Source organism: Etheostoma cragini, chromosome 18 (assembly GCF_013103735.1).
Source record: "Etheostoma cragini isolate CJK2018 chromosome 18, CSU_Ecrag_1.0, whole genome shotgun sequence".
Classification (NCBI taxonomy): domain Eukaryota; kingdom Metazoa; phylum Chordata; class Actinopteri; order Perciformes; family Percidae; genus Etheostoma; species Etheostoma cragini.
In genome coordinates this window covers 16640676-16652507 of record NC_048424.1, presented here as the reverse complement: position 1 = coordinate 16652507, position 11832 = coordinate 16640676, and the positions used below count along the sequence as shown (strand labels likewise).

At 42.2% G+C, this 11832-nt stretch overlaps 1 long non-coding RNA gene across 1 annotated transcript in view; it reads left to right on the top strand.

The window, feature by feature from the left end:
* LOC117961378 overlaps window positions 1-11488 on the top strand; it is a 13239-nt gene extending 1751 nt beyond the window's left edge. The window contains exons 2-3 of the long non-coding RNA XR_004660393.1: window positions 125-139; window positions 11476-11488. This is a non-coding gene — a long non-coding RNA (uncharacterized LOC117961378). The remainder of the gene's footprint in view (window positions 1-124; window positions 140-11475) is intronic.
* Window positions 11489-11832: the final 344 nt, after the last annotated feature.

The window sequence follows — 11832 nt, the reverse complement described above, 5'->3', positions numbered from 1 at the left end:
TTTGACCAGTAGTGTGTATATATATATATATATATATATATATATAGTAAAACACAGGCAGTTTTAAGTGGACTGTCTTGGTAAATAGATGATACCTTCTAATCCGCCGAGGAAAGCGAGTAAGGAGTCTGGCGGGCGGGTAGGAATGCTGACAAGAGCAAGGAAAATCCCTTGACATCTTATTTTAGGGGGAATAAGCCCAGTGGAGCCTGCAGCGGGCCAGAGCTGTGGAGCCCTGGGGGCAGAGGGCCCGGTGATGAGGCCCCAGAGGCTGATGTGTCCACATTTCCAGACGCACTCATCACCCCAGCAGTATCTGTCTCTGTAGAGCCGGGTGCTCTCCCAGCAATCACAGGATTAAAATAATTGGGTGTGGAGTGAAACAGTTCACTGCGTGAGAGTGGGAAGGGCGTGCTGGGTCTAATTAGGAGATACTTAAAGGGATCCTCCGCGCTTTTTGGTCATATACACAGAACCATACACACACACTAGCCAATGCCTGGAGACACTGGTGTGATGTGAAAGAGCTTACCACAAGATCCTTCATTATTGTCATTAATTTGATGTGCTGTGGGCTTGAAATAATCTTCATCCTGCCCTGCCATTCAGAAAAGATGCAGGAGTCCCATTGCCCCCATGTTTGGGTAAAGTAATTAAATTTGCCTCATATGGTGCGACTTTAATTCCTACCGGTTTCTAACAAATATCAAACACCAGTTTGATTCCAATCACATCCACTTGCGAGAAAAGTCCCTATGGCAGTTTTACAGCAGTAATCAAAACAAATTTGCATAATGTGCTAGAGCATCTCTATCACTTTAGAGAAATATGTTTGAAATCATGCGCACACTGTGAAGAGGAGTAACACTCAAGAGTTGTTGTTTTTAAGAGGAGACAGTTCTGCCTTCCCAGTCATTATATCCCCTGTTTTCCAAATACACAAATTATTTGCTAATTAAAGAAAATAGAACAGAAAGGGCTGTATGATGTACGCAGACATGGGTAAATAGTGTATTAGTTAGCGTAGACTTTTTCCAGAGGTGGATTAATCCACGTTTGGTGCTGTAGTTAGTATTTGTGGTAGGAGGACAGTGTATAGAATGCATTCATTGTTGGTTTTGAAAAAGTTATATATTAGAAAACAGTCCAACATCCATACCTTACTCTTTAGGTTATTATAGCTGCATTACTGTCAAATGTTATGAGTTATGTTGCATACAAAATGTGTTCAGTCAAATAAAATATATGTTCTAATCCCCAGTGTGCTTATAAAAGCACATTTGCTGTCATAACACTATCTGGATTATTGAGTCAGCCTTGAGACTTTTACATGAAACATGCAAGAATTTGCGGAGGAGTTCCTCATTTTGTTTTAACACTGGAAGCCTTATCTCAAACAGTGCTCTGGCTTAAAGCAGACCTCAGCCTCTGTGAATAACCTTTAAGTGTTTTTTGCGCTCACCCGACAAGAACTTTGCACAGGGCCTGATTGCTTTAATGAGAGGCCCTGCACTTCACTGAATTTCTGTGGAGCCACTGGTTAAATTCATTTACCTCGTTTTAACCATCAGATGTCAGCAGCTAGCTGGCAAGCTGCACAAAGAAAAAAAGGCCTGTGTGTGTTTGTTGGGGGGGGTTAATACAAAAGACTTTCAAATCTCATTCCCTACACACAACCAGGTCTCAAGCCAGTTTGTGAAATGGTCACGTTATTTTGATTTATTGATTTGTGTACAGGTCAAGTTAATGTGGTTTATTTTGTGTACAGGTCACGATTGTCTAACTGTCAGGACACTGGGCTGCTCTGGGGGGGGCGCGTTCCCCTGGCGCAGGGATACGATCTGCAGTCTGTCTCTGTGGCACGCAACAATGGGGAAATGAAACGGCAAACGCCAGCCACAACAATGGGACGGTTGTGGTTATCTACCTCGGCAGCAGTCTTTCTCTAACTTTAACGAGTATTCAACAACCATGAGCGCTAGGGCTGAACAATATCGTGTTTTAGCATCGACATCGCAATGTGCGCATGTACGATAGTCACATCGCAGGACATGGCAATCTTGACGCTAAAACTTTTTTGCTGCTTGATCAACTTTTACCGTTCTCCTTTTACATGATTACTACTGTCAGACCATTCCCCTTAAAGACAGGTAGCCATGTGGGCAGCGTGTGTATGTGACGTTAGTCCGACGGGGTCTCCCGGCCATTTCCCCCGCAGAAAGCTGCTACCAGCCAGGCTATAGCTAATGTAGTTAGCCTAAAGAAACAAGGGGTCCACAGGAGCTACTACTTTGTGCAAAAATACCATAAATGTAAGTCAGTCAGCAGCTGCCCTAACCCTAACCTTACCTAAGCTTATTTATACCTCACCTTAACAAGGTATGTTAATTGCCTAAATCCAACCAATTCACATCCTGTTTCCTCCTAACAGCCTACACAGGACAATTTAGGCACCAGGCCAGTTCACTTTATAGTTTAAAATCACGGCTAACATAATTAGATCCTAGCTTTGCATAGGAATTCAGATAATTTTTTTTGCATGTAACTTATTTAATAATAACTTGTGCAAAACATTCCATTAATCAAAATTCAATTTAGAAGGAAGAGGAACAAATTCTGCACTCTGCTCTTGCTGTATAATCATGATTGTCCGCTAATCAGGTAGACTTGTGTCTAACCAAAAGGAACATGGGTTTTAGATGCTCTTACATTATCTGATTTTCACTTCCTTCTAAGCAAGGCAAGGGAATGTGTAAATATTTCTGTTACTTTTTTTTTCTTTTTCTGGCATTAAACAAAACCACATTGGAAAAGCAGGTCACTGGCATGAGTCGATTCCTAATATTTGCTATGATATATCATGCCCTCTGTCTTCTCTTTCCAACCATGAGGACTCCTGCAGGGATGAGGTAACTGATTGTGCTGCTTGATGGGCGATAATATCTCATTATGGCCATATGCATGGAGAGTCCCACGAATATTCTGTGCTCCCCTTGCCTCTGTGCCCTTGATAAAGTCTGCTCTGCATTATCGTCACTAGGAGCTAACGGAGTGGCTGGGGCCTTATCTCCAATGACCTCGCAGACCAGGCATTAATCTCAACTGCAAAGAAAGAAATTAGCCTCAGAGCAATCGCCACACAATCTCTGCACGATTAACTCTTAGCCACTCACTTCTGACATTGCAGCACAATGCCATACAGTTTTGACGAAAATACCCTGCATGTTTGAAAAGAGGAAGAATAGCAAGACACACATGACATCATGATAAGCTGCATTTGTAGGCATTTAAGGGGATGCCGCCATTTCTGCTGCTATGCCTCTGCTGCCTTTCTGACTGTTGTTTTTCATAAGAGACACAATTAGCTATGCATAATGAAACTGATTTGGCAAATTATGTAGCACACTGTTTAGTACAGTGTTAATGAAATTGCACTTCCTTATCCTCCCTTCCATTAATGAAATACTACACAATTCATTATCTAATGTATGTCCAAGGGTTTGATGCAGAGAGAAAACAATTATGTCCATTAAAGAATGAGGCAATTAATACGAGGGTTTGGAGGGCGTCTGTGTTACTGCTCCTGACAACCAATTTGTGTGGAGAGTGGTAGTTTTATCAGCGCACAACAAAAGGTGTATGTTTAGGAGCAGGCAATTAGAGCTCAGAGAGGATGCCTGAGGAGGGAGGATAAAGAAATCAAACACGCCTTTTCAACTGCAATGGAAATCAGGCCTTTTGAACGCAGCATTTAAACAGTTCCTCCACCCACCCGGCTGAGCACAAGAGTGATTATTTAACATAGGCGACCCATCTCTCCAGTGAGCTCATTTGCCTACCCCCCACCCCTCCCATCTTTCCCCCTGAGCCGACCCTCTTGGCTGGAGCTCGTCTTGGGCACGGCTTGGCTCCCGGCTGGATGCAGAAGCCCATGATGGATGCTCAAAGAGATGACCTCCTGACCGATGAGCCAATGGGCAAACAACACAGCGTCTAAAGTTCTCTGCCAAGTAGAATATTGATTTCATGTTCCATGCACTTTAGACACCACCAACTCTATACCCCCCCCCCCCCCCTCCATCTGTCTTACATTGGAGGAAATTCAATAGATTTTAGTTGTGTGCTTTGCATCGTTGCTAAGGAGACAACATTGTAGAGCCTGGAGTTTCGGAGGAGCAGCTAAACAATGCAGGTAGGACAGCTTAGACTCCCACACACAGCTGTTGCTCAGGGAAAACATGGTACATGTAAGGTGAATCTATAGCAGCAGCGTTTGAACAACAGCGAATAAATCAGCTGACCTGCCTTGTTCCTTGTGGATCTTGATGAAGGCTTCACACTCACACTACTTCTCTTCTGAAAAATGAAAACGGGAGTAGCCAGCAAAGCATCTTTTTCATCATTTTCTTCATCAATTCTTTTCACCTTAACACCTTTCTTTCTGTGAAACATTGATTACATATATATAGCTCTGTAAGTGTAGCTATATAGCTATAGAGACTCTTTAGTTGTTCCTATTTGTCTATTTGCACAGAACTGTTTGATTGTATGAAAAAAAATCTGCACCTTTAATGTGGTTGTCCAATCAGTGCTGATGAGTCCTTTGTAGAAATACATTCCCCAGTGGGCTATAGTGACTCAGAAAGATTACATAAAGGATGCATTACTACCTGCCCTAGCATTAAATGTTCACCCTGGACGTAGATTCAACGTATCATTCATCCAAGGCATGGTGGGAACTGTAGTTCCAAAAATCATACACATTCCTCCCCAAAATTATTCTTTATTGGACACTAACACATTTTAATAATAAATGTCCTAGAACATGTATAGTACCAGAAATCATATAGAAATAGCAATCCAAGCTAAGACATTCAGTGACCATGTCTGTAAATAAAGCAAATTATATCTGTTTTCAGAAGAGAGTTTGAATGGAGGGAAAAGCTGTTATTTCCATTGGCTGTCCACACATTTGGACAGTAGCACTGAGCCCAGTCCTCTTTACTGTAGTCCCTGTAGGACTGCAGTGAGAGGACCAGGGTGTATTGTTGTGATCGTAAAAAAGCAGTGCGGCTCAGGGGCAGATGCAGTTTGACTTCGCCTCTCAGTCAGAGCTCACATTCATCATGAGTCAGTGTTTGGCTCTGGCACCGTCCTCCAGAGAGCCATAGGAGGGAGAGCCTGCATGCCAGACTTCCTTTTTGCGACGGCAGAAGCCCTGAACTCTGGTTCCCCAGCAGGGCTGGTGTCATACAGACCTGACTCTCCATCCATCAGTATGTACCCTCACAACGGCCCTGTCGCCTGCAGATAACATGTCTGAAAGTCTCCTCCTGATTGGCATATAATGGGGAGCTGGGGGTTTCTACTATACATTGGGCTTGTTGCGTAAATGCATTTTTCAAGAATCAGTAGCCCCAGAGAGCATGTAGCAGCAAGTTTACACTGATCTCCTTGTAAATTGTTGTTCTGAACTGGACTTTGCGCCTCTGTGAGATAGGCAGTCGAATCAGGCTCTTTCGACTGAAGCATCAAATATTCAGCAATTCGGGGTCACCCCTATAAGCTATATAGGAGTGGGGTGTGACACCCCCTTTGCTCCCATAACCCTGATAGTGCAGGTCCGTATACGTGTTGTTTTCACCGAAAGGATCGCCCTGCGTCACAGCATTGCACGCCTGTGGGCTTGCGACCAGGTTCTCTCACCGGACCACTGACAAGCAAAGAAAACAAGCTCCGCCCTCCTACAACCACTATGGATCCACCTGATTGGACGAACGCCTCACGTGGGTCTGTCTGCTCCCAGATTTCAAAACCCCGGATATGGTGGTGGAATACAATCTCTTGTAAAAATTGTTTTTAATCAAGAAAATAGGCCACACAATTGCTGAATCTGTCTATAATTTAGATTGACAAAGGTCTATTTATAAGATTTTTGCCAGGTTTTGACTGGCATTGAGCCAAGCTTGTACCTCTCAGTTCAACTTTATGCAAATGAGGAGCGGGCACCTCAACGCCACGCCTTTCCAAAGTCCCCACACAACTACCAGAATGCATTGCAAGGCTGCTCCCACAGAAATTCATGGGACATACACCATGACAATGAACATACACCATGAGTGGATTAACCTGACCCTGCAGTATGTATCCTGGTGGTGTTATTCTACCTTTTGTTAAAATTGGTTTCTTAGATTAATGTTTGGTGTCATTTTTAGGACACCATATCCCCAATGGCTGAACGTTAACTGTAAAAGTCGTGTAAATCAATAGGAACACTAAAAAGGTCCATGTGAGTGTTAGTTTAGGAATGAGGACTCCAGGAGCATGTTCAGGGTTCCAGAACCCAGGAGGTGTGGGCTGGCCATGCTGAAGAATACCTTTAGGCATTCACCGTGTCACGTTCGCAACGATTCAACCAAATTCAACCACTCTCCATGAATTCTCTGAGATTTGCAGTTTTCTCCAATTGCTGCAACTTCACAGCAAATTGGACCACACACCAAAGCTTTCTGGGACTTTACAGCAGTCCCCCATGCAGACTGTTGCCTCGGTATCTGACGCTGATAGCCACTCACCGTGTAGGAGTCGGATCGGTTTGACGTAACACATTTGGTTTTGGTATGAAGTCAAGACGTGTGTGATGTGAACAAATCACATTTACCAACTAAAGACCAAAACCAAACAATTCAAACGGTCCTGCCAACCTGTACACATTGAAACATCAGAGTCCAATGTGTCACTCTGGAGTCGCTGAAAGCTGCTGCTGTTTCAATCCTGTCTGCTCCCTGCAGTTCTCACACACTTCTTTCTTTGGTTCAAATTGGTTTCCTGGATTAATGTTTGGTGTCATTTTTAGGACACCATATCCCCAATGGCTGAGCGTTAACTATAAAAATCGTGTATTTCAATAGGAACACTATAAAGGTCCATGTCAGTATTAGTTTAGGAAAGAGGATTCCAGGAGCATGTTCAGGGTTCCAGAACCCGGGAGGTGTGGGCTGGCCTTGCTGAAGAATACCTTTAGTGTAATTGACTTGCACGGAACTATTTAAGCAGTTTTGAACCTTCTGTTAGATTGAAGTCCATTTCCTGGCAGCAGAGATGTTCATTAATCTATTTGTGGATGTTGTCCCTCTCCGTTCTACCAAGTCTTTCCAGCTGGCACAAAAGCAACCGATTTGCAAAATTTCAGGACTTCCAGTGAGATAACGATTTGGATCAGAATTGGATAAACCAATCTGTCAGGAAATGCAATTATTTATTTTTCTAAACAGTTCTGAAAATATTTGTTCAATTGTGGCTCAACAATAGTGAGCTTGTGCTTTGCTTTCTACGCAGTGAGTCAGTGAGTTCAGCTGCAGCGTTTTACTGTGAGCTGTCTCATAGCTGCTCCCCGCCCCCTCCCTCCCACCAGCAGTTTAAGCTCAGCTCTAAATAAAATTGGATATTAGGAGTGACAGTGTGTCCAGGTCCAGCTCAGTATGTGGACAATCTGACACCCTGTAGGAGTTTTACACATTTAATTTACATTTATTGATTCCTTGGATGGAAGTCATTTATCACGTGGAAGGCTGACCTTTTTCCCCTCCGAACAACCAGAGCCAGCTCTTTATTTCCAACCCTGAGCACAGGGACAATACAGTCCAACACTTATAGGCCTGATCTCTGACACGCATTATTCAACTTTAAATGCCATAAGGCAGGCTTATGTCACTTCACAAAGATCCATTGGACATGAGGATCAATCAATGAAAACACACCTGGGGATGGTTTGGAGCCTAATCATCAGCTGCTAAACAGATGAATTTTAACACTAAACACAGAAAGCAAACCTAAATCTCACATTGTGTTGTTTTCCTCCGTCTTGGCACATGTAAAGTCACCCAGACAGACGGATAAACAGACAGAAGAAATCATTGTTGACCCAAATCTGAACATGTGTTTAGTGTTTCTAACCATTTGTCCCATCAACTTATACCAACAGCCTTTGGCTGCTGAATGTTCACCGCATGTCATTACCTACATTCCATCATGTGTTTGTACTATCATTAAGATCACTGTATTGTATTAATTGTTTTAATTGTTGATCTCTATTGTTAATAATCAGTATAACATTGTATAGCGATACATTATTGAATAATACATTGAATGAAAAAAGCCTTACGGAAACAGTAAAAAAAAAAATGTTGTTTTGCAGTGGTGCCGGAGGGACAATAAAAAGCAAGTTGCATCTGCGTCATCATAGCGATGTGTTGACAGCATTGCTTTTTCTTATTATAGCTTGATATGTTGCCATCAACTAGCACATAAGCACTATTACAACTTGGGCAATATTGATGATTTGTTGGTAGATGGCGCGATCGATTTTTTCTTAAAAAAAACTTTGTTTGCAAGTGTTAGCTTAAATGTTGTGCAATTAAGTGCGAAAATGCATAGACACACCTTAAAATGTCTCTATTTGATATACAATTTTGATCACACAACAGCATGGCACGTCATGACGCACAGGTTTTCGTTGGCTTTAAAGCCGTTGGATGGAAACACACTTTCAGCAACTTTATTCCCATGAGATTTTTTATCAAACTTCAGATAATTCGATTGACAAGTGGATGGAAACTTGGCTACAGTGTATGATATGACAGCAAACTCAGCTTAACCAATTTTTATGTAAGCAAGTTTTCTACAATGTATGTTTTGACTGGGCTAATTTAAAATGTATGAATCAATAACATGCTGTTTTCCATGGTTTGTTTGACCTCGTATATGATGGATATAAGCCTACATTGTGTTTGCTGGGAGAGGTCTTATAAGCAGTTATGTCTCCATATCTAAAAAAACAAACATGTTAAAGCTTCCATTCTACCTCTTCACTAGCGTCTGTTTCTAAAATAACAAAGCTTTGTATCTGCTTACTCCTTGATTTTGTGTAATGTTTTAGATTATTTGCTACTGTATCATTTGACACAGGCCTGTTTAGTGGGTTTATGAGTTGATAGTATACTTGCTATGGCTCTCCCTGTGATGTGGGGGGGTAGATCAGCTGCTCACAGCTCAGTCAAGGAGAGTACTGTACATACATGTGTGCCTGATTGGGTCTAGGGAGGAGGGGCTGAGCGCTCCTCATGTGTAGATAGATAAAATGGGCAATAAGATAGTTCTGCAGTGAATTGACATTTTTATATTTGGGGTGCCTTTTTGTTGGTGCACATATTGTATATAACTAGTAATATCACCAGTAACTTATAGACTCAAATACATCACAATGCTGAAAGTGCAACTTGCACTTGGTGCTCTAGTACTATTTATTATTTCTTGTATATTCTGTATGTGTGCCGGGTGTCTGATATTTTGCTTCTGTAGAACTGAAATTTATCAATTTGGAATCTATCTATGTAATGGGATTTTCCAGATCTGGAGTGTCTTGTTGTTCTTTCATTCTGCTTGCCGGTCCAGTTAGGTGAGGCTGAGATAAAATGGCTTCAGGACTAAGGGGGATGAAGGACTACTAATGTGAGGTTGCCGTTTGTGTTTCTTTGCCTTAACTTGATTTAGTTCTTTGTATTTTGTCCATGCGTTTTGCCTGAGTATGTGTGAGTATTTTTGTTGTTGTTGTTAATAAACATCACTGTTTTTTGCAATTATCCAACTTCCTGTCAGGTTCTTAAAAATCCCTTGTATCATCCAATAAAGTAACCGCCGTGTGTAAGTTTTTTTTTTTTAATTGTAGAGTTTAACTTCACAGCTCTTTAACAGCAAAGAAAAGACTTCCATAGGAAGTCACGCCGAATCCTCTGTTCCCTGTGTTTCCACCTCAGCCTCCACCTGAGCAATGAAGAAAATGAAAGCGTGAACGAAGCATTCTGTCATTAGTTTGAATATTTCAGCGTGCGCATCACATCAGGGACGCACACAGAAATCACTTCCATATGAACAATTAGAACAAACTGTTTAACCTTGGTATTGCTGCAAAATGATTCTCACAACCCCCCCCCCCCTCCTGTTTTCTTACAGACATGGGGAATTAAACTTGTTATCCTACTTATCCCATTTACCCTACAATGACAAGTACCTGGCTTTGTTTGTGCCTGTATGTGGAATCTCTGGAGAGAAGTAACTGGCTCTATTTGGTCAGGATTCTAGCCAAATACCTTTCATACAGCCGTTTACTCTAACTATTATGTTGTTGAGCATCTTTACCTTCAAGGTTTGCTGCTGCCTCCCTATTTAGCCTCCTTCCCTTACTTTCTTTTCCTTTCTCTCTTTTTTTTTCTCAAAGCCCTTAGCGTGCCACCATCTTGTTTTTCAGACAAAGCTCCTTTTTATCCCCGCTCTGTCTGGTGCCCACCTGTTGGCTCTGCTTTCCATCACCCAGCCTGCAGTCAGGAGACACCGGTGGCTCGGGGCCACCCCCGCTGTGTCTTTGATCACTCATGTGACCTGCAGCAGACGTGCACTCCTCTCTGGGAGAGGAAAGCATGCCGCAACCTCATATCCACTGCGGAAGCGTGGGGGTGAGATCCTTATCCCCCGGCAGGCTTTATCAAAACGCCTGGCCAACCAACATGTGGTTACACTGTCTGGCCTACCGTGGCAAGGAACCAAGCACGTAACTCACCACTGGGAAATGAAATGCCTCCGGTGGGTGACCTGTTGTGAGCAGCGACGCTTCGTATAGCTTACTCTCTGTGGGCTGCGTGCTGCCACTCAACTTCCTTTTACTGGGGAGAAATGACATATGATTGAGTGTGAAACGGGGAGATTTTTGGACAGCTGGTATACAAACTTGCAAAGCCTGGATGAGATGGATGACACATGGTGGAGTATAGTACATTTACTCCTCCACAAACCATTGGTTTTAACAGACCGTGCAGTGTGAAATGTCTAATAGTGAGGAAAATCACATCTCACATTATTCACAACTTTATGGGTGCGCTCATTCCCAGATTACGGGAGGATGATATAAAAGTCCATGACTGCTCCGCTCTCCTCTCCAAGTCTTCCCTTTTTTTTTTCAAAGCCATTACATGGGTAACATGGTTAGATTTACTGTGTGGCACTTTTGGGGAAAAATGAGCTCTATTTCAACTTAATTGAGATGGTTGTATGTAGGCTTGCTTAAATTACACTTTCTTAAAGGTGAACACGCTAAATCAAGAACGGCCGTATAAATAAATATCTTCACTACTTTTGCGTTCTTACTTTACTTGCAATCTTTTACTAAATTAATGCTGCGTATGGAAGACCACAGAAACCGCCATGTGAAGACCAGTAAAGAAAAATGGCTAATTAAGACATCCTCAAACGATGAGTCAGGATCCTAGCGGTTACCAGCTTGTTTTTTAGTGTCTCTGGATGATTATCATTATTTTTAATAAGTCTGGGTCTCAGGGGAACATTCCCTTTATTGTTTCTTGGTCCAACAGGTTTACTGGATATACAGATGAAGCCACCTAGAATTTACCATCCCAACTGAAGGCCTTATGGCTGCCAGCCGTGTCCCTCCAAATCTCCAGCCAAGTACCCCCCCGCCTCAAACAAGGCTGTTGAAATTCCAGTGCAAACACTAAGAAATGAATCAAATATAAATAAAATAACATAAAAAGTTCAAAAATGTCAGAAGAAACAACAAATGGCAGAAAAAGCACCAATAAGTTCCTAAAAAACATCATAAATGTCGATAAAATTGTCACAAAGTTTGGAAAAAGTGACAAAAACATTGGAAGAAATGACCAAAATGTAAAAACTAAATGAGAAACATTGAAAAACAAAGTGACAACGGGGACTTTCTTTAATCTTCCAAACCCTCCGTGGCCGACAAAAGTGGTCGGAGAA